We start from the raw sequence: 7,875 nt of genomic DNA on the forward strand, positions 1-7,875 counted from the left end.
AATACTAATTTTCAACTTTTTTTTTAGTTTAAACCCGCATATACCCATAACCCGCCCCGCATCATTTTAAAAAAAAACTTACTTAAACCCGCCCCACGCCCGCCCTGCACCTACATAGCCTAAAACCCCGCATCGCCCCATTGTCATCCCTATGCACCAGCAATAACATGCCTAGTATATTCCTACGAAGTGTCGGTACCACTAACTCGGGATGAGGTAGAGAGGTAGTTTCCGATAAGATCCTTGGCTCAAGAAAAAAAACCATCTAGAAAAGACATGATATAAAAAAAAAACAATAGATATTAACAAAGCAACAGATAATACCAGAAACTATCCGAAACAACAAAAAATATCAAAGCTCCAAGGCCAAGACAGTGCAAGCATACTGGCACGGATAACAATAAAATAAAGTACTTCTACCTACTAGCAAGAACACACTCGATCCTACTAACATTCTCTCATAATGGTTGATGATAAAATCATGCTCTTCAACCAACCTTTGAATCATTTTAACAATAATATACATTCATCGTGGAATGCTCTAGTTATTTGTAATGGATTTGGCTAGGAGCATTGTGTTAATGTGAAAGTCATAATAATTCTACCCATTGTGCCTTTTTAGTACACCACCCTTTGCAAAACATTAAGACATCGTTTGATAGAGTGTATAAGAATAATGTCGAATAAGGTGTATTAATAATACTTGTATTATTAACACAAGTATTAGTAATGTTGGTATTAGTTATGCAGACGTTATTTCTTACACAGTATTTGGTTTGATGTATTAAAAATAATATATTACTACTATTAATAAGAGTGAAGAAGCAGGCAGCACTTCATCAACATGCCTGCTTCTTCATCTGCTTCAGCTGCTCTGTAATTTTACTATATTATCCCTAATTAATTATTTTAAGTCACTTATATATAAGAAAATTAATAATACTTAATTTAAAAAAAAAATAAAAAAATAGACATTTATGACATGTTTGTTCAGCTGCTTCAATCATAGTTTTATTATATCACCTTAAATTAATTATTATAAGTCATCTAGATACAAATGATAAATTAATTCTTGATTTTTTAAATTAATAGGACATCTTATATGAGACTCGTTTAAAAAAATTCACAAATATATTTGCTCCATGATTTTACTATATTACCCTTAATTAATTATTGTAAGACATTTACATGTAAGAAAACTAATAATATTTAATAAAAAAGGGTAAAATAAATATTTATGACGTATCTACTTCAGCTGCTTCAACCGTAATTTTACTATATCACCCCTAATTAATTATTATAAGTCATTTAGGTATTAAAAATTTAATAATATTTAATAAAAAATAAAATTGACATAAAATGATAAAGCTCTTCGTCAACATGTCTGCTTCTTCACCTGCTTCAGCTGCTCCATGATTTTACCATATTATCCCTAATTAATTATTTTAATTCATTTATATATAAGAAAATTAATAATATTCAATTTAAAAAAAAAAGATAAAATAAACATTTATGATATGTCTGTTTCAACTGCTTCAATCGTAATTTTATTATATCACCTCAAATTAACTATTATAAGTCATTTAGGTATTAAAAAATTAATAATATTTAATAAATAATAAAATAGATATAAATGATAAATTATTTTTTGACGTTTTAAATTAATAGGATATCTTATATGAGACTCATTTAAAAAAATTCACAAATATGTTTGCTTCATAATTTTACTATATTATCCCTAATTAATTATTGTAAGACATTTACATATAAGAAAATTAATAATATTTAATAAAAAAAGTAAAATATACATTTATGACATGTCTACTCCAGCTGCTTCAACCGTAATTTTACTATATCACCCCTAATTAATTATGATAAGTCATTTAGATATTAAAAATTTAATAATATTTAATAAAAATAAAATTGACATAAAATGATAAATTAATTCTTGATATTTTAAATTAACATGACATCTTATATGAGACTTATTTAAATTATTATTTTTTTGGTCAAGAAGGACTTAAATTAGAAACTCTGGATTGGATCCAGGAAAAGTTAGTCAGAAATTACAAAAACATAACCAGACCCCGAGTTTGGGTTTAAATTACAATCATTAATAGATCTAGCTTAATCTCAGTCGAGAAACACATATTTCAATAGGAGTGAGATTGTTTTCTTCCACCAGACGGAGACCTTCTTGAAGAGCTAAGATTTCCATCTGATTATTTGTAGCCCAAGGGTAGGCCCTAGCAAATCCTAACACCCAACACTCATCAGCACTCCTAATAACTCCCCATATACCCCCTCTCCCAGGGTTACCCTTGCGTGCCCCATAATGTTGAGCATGTAAGATCCTAGCTTAGGTCTGTTTCATCTCAGGTTGATATCAACTCTGTGAGGAAGTTGCTTATTAGGAGAGACCAAGGAGATATATTCAAGGGTTTCATCATAAGCTTCTTTCCAACTAGGTAGCGTTGTAAGGTTCTTAAAGATGTTATGATTCAGGTTCTTCCAAATAGTCTAGAGACAAAGGGAGAATGTTATGTCAGTTCAACATTTTGTCAAAAGACTTATGTTCCAATCTCAACCAAGTGGAGTGCCATTTATGGGGAAAGAAGCTATTGATAGTTAAACCCTCAGTCCTGGTGCCAGCCTGGAGCATATTATCCCAAAAGGCTTTCATGATGGGGCATTGAAAGAAGATGTGGGTAGATTCTTCTACCCGATTATTGCAGACCTTGTAAATAGGACTAATATCAATACCATTACGATCAAGGTATTCAACAGTAGGGAGTCTATTGTGCTGCTAGCCAAAGAAAGGTTTTAATTTTAGGAAGGCAGTTCATGTGCCAGATCCATTGGAAGGAATGAATGGCATGTCTGTTATGGACATTCCTTGGATTGGAGATCAGTTTATACATAGAATTAGTTGTAAAACAACCATTTCCAGTGAGTCCCCAAATCAGGTAATTAGATTGGGACCTGGGATTCCATCTAAAGGAGCTTTGGATGTCAATGATGAGGTGTGGAAGGAGTTGAAGAGAAAGGTTCCTAAAGTTCCATTCTCCCCTATTCCACACCTCAGCCAGGGTCAGGTTGGAATCCTTTGAAGAAAGGGGGCCTTGGATCAGATTTCTCAGGGGAACTAGGTGGGGAATCCATCTATCCTCTCAAAACTTGATCCTGCTACCATTTTTGGGGATCCAGTGAGCCCCTAGTTTGCACAAAGGCCCACCCTGAGTGATAAACTTCCAGGTTCTGGATAGGGATCTTATAGAGGGGAGATTGGGTCTTTCATACTTACCCCTGAGAATTGAAGCCCATAGGGTATTTGGTTTGTGGTAATACCTCCAAGCCAGGCTGGCACTAAAGGTCTCATTTCTAGTTTTAGCCTTGTGAATGCCCAGGCCCCCCTCCTCCTTGGGTTTAGAGATGGTCTCCCAGTTAAGCAAATGAAGTTTTCTTTTCTCAGAAGTTGTTCCCCAAACAAAGTTTCTTTGAATTCTATCAATATGGGATAGGGTGGTGCTAGGGAGATTAGTACATTGCATAGCATGGGTAGGGATGCTTTTGAGAGTGGATTTGGCCAAGGTGACTCTATCAGCCATGCTTAAGAGGTTCACTTTCCAGCCAGCCAATTTAGAGTTGAGGTTATCAATGATGAAATTGAAATCTCTGTTGTTAGGCTTCTTGTGGAAGATGGGAAAGCCCAGATATTTTCCAAAGTTATCAGAAGATCTAATAGAAAGAATAGAAGACAAATGATCCTTGGTATGGGTGGGACAATTCTTGGAGAAAAGGACTTTAGATTTTGAGTGGTTAATCTTTTGACCAGAGTAGGTGCTGAAATCCCTGAGCACCCTATTAATGGTAACACAGTTGTCAATGTCAGCCTTAGCAAACAGAGTAAGATCATCAGCAAAGAAAAGATGAGAAAGATTAGGTCCTCTATTGCTGATAGAAAGAGGATGCCATTTAAGGATGTCCACTTCATGTTGATTCTTTTAGAGAAGAGTTTCATGCACATTATGAAGATGTAGGGTGAGATGGGGTCCCCTTGTCTAATACCTCTTGTAGGCTGAAAGAAGCTGGTCTTGGGAGTTCAAAAGTGTCCCAATATGAAAGACGAAAGGTTGGATTCCATCAGGTCCTGGGGCTTTATCAGGTTTGAAGGAGTACATTGTTCTCTTGATTTCTTCAGGAGATGGAATGCAGACTAGAATAGAATGGTCCTCACTAAGGATGGAACCATGTATGGAAGGATTTGGTTGACAAACCCTAAAAGCAACATTATGGCCAGTCAAGAAGAGATATTTGTAATAAGACAAGATGTGATCTTTTATGGAGTCAGAGGTGGTGATCCAATTTCCACAATCATCTTTCAGGGCCTGAATTTTATCCCTCCTTCTAATCAGGGTAGTGGAATAGAAGAATTTGGTGTTGGAGTCACCTTCAGATAACCAGGAGATTCTGGACTTGAGTCTCCAAAATTCTTGTTCCTGTCTTAGGATGAGGCTGAAGTCCCTAGTAAGAGTCTTTTCCAGGTTTTGGAGAAAGGAACTAGTAGGGTAATTTGGGGACTTTTGAATGTCTGGGAGTCTAGCAAGAATGTTTCTTTTCTTCTTGAAGATGTTACCAAAGGTGAGTTGGTTCTAGGTATTGGCATATTCCTGGAAAGCCATACTAGCCTCCACAATGGGCTCATTCCAACCAAAGGAATTATGGATCACATGAGTGAAGGTGGGATGGGAGCACCACATGGACTCAAATCTAAAAGGTTCATTAAGATTATGAAGGAGGTTGAAGATTAATGAGGAGGGGGTAATGGTCAGAATGAGTCATAGGGAAGTGGGTAACAGAGGATTCAGGAAACAAATGGAGCCACTCCCTATCAGCAAAATACCTATCAAACCTCTCAAGGATAAGGGTTGTCATATTCCTATATCTTTTATTGGTCCAGGTGTATTTACTACCCCCTGAAGCCAAGATCAGTTAGATTGCACTTATTTACACAATTCCAGAAGGAGTTAACCCTGTTTCTGTTAATGCCATTGCCACCAAATTTCTCTGAGGCACTGAAAACCTCATTAAAATCCTCACCAATGAGCCAAGGAGTATTGTTAGGGTTAATAATAGAAATAGCATAGTTTATAAGGAAATCCTAGAGGGACTTCCTGTTATTAGAGTCAGTACTAGCATAGATAGCACTAAAAAATCAGTTATAAGGGGGGTTACTAACCTTAACAGCAACATGGATGCCTTGAGAATGTATGGAAATGTCCTGAATAGAGAGTAAGACACTGTCCCACATAATAACAATACCCCCAGAATTGCCAGAGGCAGGTAACTGAATTTGACTGTTAAAGCCTAGAGTCTGCACTATCCCTTTGTGGTCATGGATTCGAGTCTCCAGGAGAACTAGGAAGGAGGGCTTATGAATGTTTATTATAGCCTGACAATGTCTCTTAAATTCAGGGTTGTTTGCTCCCCTAACATTCCATATTATTAGGTTCATCATTGGGGGATCAGAGGGGTTTGGAGGTTCTCCAGAAGACTTTTGCCCTTGTCTAGTATTGGAGAGAATATAGCAGGTGTTGAGGGATCCTTTCTTTTCCTGGACAGGGGGTCATTGTTGAGTAGTAGAAGATTCCTGTTCCTGGGATTTTTACCTCCAGATCGAACTTGTTGAGTTCCATTGGAAGTAGAGCTAGGATAAGCTCGCTGGTAAGGTCCTCGAAAGAGTGAGCGTGAGGTCTTTCTATAGTGATGACCTCCACTTGAGGAGATTTCAGTGAGGCCAGAATACTTTTCATCTCCCTGTTGCTTTCTCTCAAGGCTTCCAAAGTCTTCTTCCTTTCCAACGTTTCCAATGAGAAAGAGGATGGTGCCTGAAGTGTTGGGGGGTCGGGGCATCCAGGGGTTAATGGTGAGCCCCAGAGCTTGGAAAAAAATGAGGGCCCTCCCTTAGCAACTCCATCATTCGAGGGGGGAAGAATGGGAGGCTTTGGCTCATGTTTGAAAGTTCTGATGTGATTAGTTCTGTCGACCAGTTGGTCGCCAGTCCTTGATTGAAAATGTTCCGCATTATGGTCATCCAAACATTTTGCCCATAGTTGGTTAGTCCCTGGTTCATTCATTCCCTCACTAGGGGCCAGATAGTGGGGGTCCTGAATCAGTAGAGTGATCGACCTCTCTTCCACATTTAATTTGATAGATATGGTCTGTTGAGAGAGACCTATCTCGAGCCACGACGCAAGCCATTGTAGGATTGAGAAGGGGAGCTGTAGGGAGAGGAGTTGACTGATTGGGAGCCAGTTATGGAAGAGGAGTTTGTATTAGTAGTGTATTTGGAGGAGACTCTGTGGTTTCCCTCCATGTCCACTGTCTAAGCATTAAATGAAGCTCTGTTGGAAAGGATAGTTTCAGTCCCTTGATTGATGTACGCCGGCAAAGCACAATCAGACGGAATAGCAGACATTGGGAGAGAGAGTGGAGTGGGATTTTTTTTCCAAGTCAGCATAAAGAGGATTGTCGAGTAAGCTATTAGATGTGGGTTGGGGCAAAGGGGGTATTGGGCCATCAATCTGGGCCTTTAGAGTGGCGATAGTTCGGTCTGGGTTGATCAAGGAATTGGGCCTCTTCAGGCCATTTGGTTTGGGCTGAGTATTAGTCAGGTCTAGTTTGGGTCCAAGGGACCATTTGGACCTTGATGTACCCGGCCCATTAGGGTTGTTAGGGGGGGAAGGGGACTTACCTTAGGCCGTCAACGCTGGATCGTCGAAGAGTGGTTTCTGATGGACAACAGTAGCATAAGAGTCGAGAAACTTACCCGTGGTAGCACCAAATCTCTTTACCTTAGTGGAATTTTGCCTTAATTTACTACCTTGTCCGGCATAATTCCGATCCCTTCTGCTTTTGTTGAAAGTCATCGTTATCCATTCCCCCTGTGCAGTTGTTGAAGATTCTGTGGCCTTGCTAGCTATGTCGACTTTTCCATCAATGAGAAGGTGACAACTGTTGAGGGTATGTCCCAAGCATCCACATGTTTTGTAGAGAGAACCTTCGCATTCATAGTGGATAGCTTGAGTGTGCTTACCGATAGTAACGTAGGGTATCAATGGATATCTCAATGGAACTTGAACGCAGATTCTAGCATATCTGCCTCTTAACGTTGAAGACGTACAAGCATCGATCTTGAGTAATTTTCCCACCTTACACCCCACTCTCTGCAGGATTGAATTATCATAAAATTCAGTGGGTAATTGGGGCAATCTTAGCCAGATCGTGGTGGATTCGATTAGGGAGTCCTTGGGCACGAAATTTGGTTCCCACAAACGAATTGATAGGTATGTGCTAGCTACAAACCGTGGTCCCTCTTGTAAAACCCTCTTTTGTGATTCTGGGTCTGAGAATTTGATAGTATAATACTCAAGTCCTAAATCTATCAAGGGAAAAGATTCTTTCAACTTCCACATATCAATGAGCTTTTTCTTTAAGTATACATGGTGAATTTTCTTCCCCACTAGCTTGATTATGACAAAAAATTTCCAAGGGGAATATAATCTTTGTCGCTCTTCCAGAGATAGAACAATCGAGTTTGAGCTTTCTCCTTCCTCAAAGAGGGGGGAATCTTTCGATCCTAAATCTATATTAGAGAGGGTGAAAGGTGGTATTTTCTCTCTCACTATATCGCTAAAAAGGGGTTTGCAGGAGGGTCCATGGCTATGTCGCCATTTAGGGTATCAGGTGGTTCCGAAGGGGTTCGAGGTAGAGAGTTGGAGGTGGTCATTAACTCCGATGGAATGGCAAAAGCTAATCGTTGAGAGAGAATTTCCTATTCGGGTTATTTGGTTTGTTTGTTTTTTAACAATTATT

The sequence above is a fragment of the Capsicum annuum genome, chromosome 11 (assembly GCF_002878395.1).
Source record: "Capsicum annuum cultivar UCD-10X-F1 chromosome 11, UCD10Xv1.1, whole genome shotgun sequence".
Lineage (NCBI taxonomy): Eukaryota > Viridiplantae > Streptophyta > Magnoliopsida > Solanales > Solanaceae > Capsicum > Capsicum annuum.